Raw genomic sequence first — 442 nt, 5'->3', positions numbered from 1 at the left:
AGAGATTACTGCAAACTGTAAGGTTACTATATCGGTGCGTACAATGCGTCGACTGCTGCGTAGGTTAGGGTTTTCCTGTATCCAAGGAGAGCATCGTCATATTATGGCGGAAAGCAGCCACGACGTTGTATATAGGGCAACCTATTTGCAAGAAAGGCTGGCCAATCGAGATTTTCGCAACAATCCGATTTGTCCAGAGGTTTACCTCGACGAGTCATACGTGAACCATGTTACGAATTTGACATGACTTTCGTCTGAGAGAACACGTTGCGCTCCCAGTGGGAAAGGAGAACGGTACTCTATTGTATAAATTATAAAGTTGATATTTTTTTTTACTAACAGATAAATTTAAAATGGTATGTATCATTGGAGCTGGTATGCTGTATCGCCGCTCCAGTTCATTACACGCAGAATCGTCGACAATTCTCTGGTACACTGGAAT

Source organism: Phytophthora parasitica (assembly GCF_000247585.1).
Source record: "Phytophthora parasitica INRA-310 unplaced genomic scaffold supercont2.86, whole genome shotgun sequence".
NCBI lineage: Eukaryota > Oomycota > Peronosporomycetes > Peronosporales > Peronosporaceae > Phytophthora > Phytophthora nicotianae.
This window is presented reverse-complemented; position numbering follows the sequence as displayed.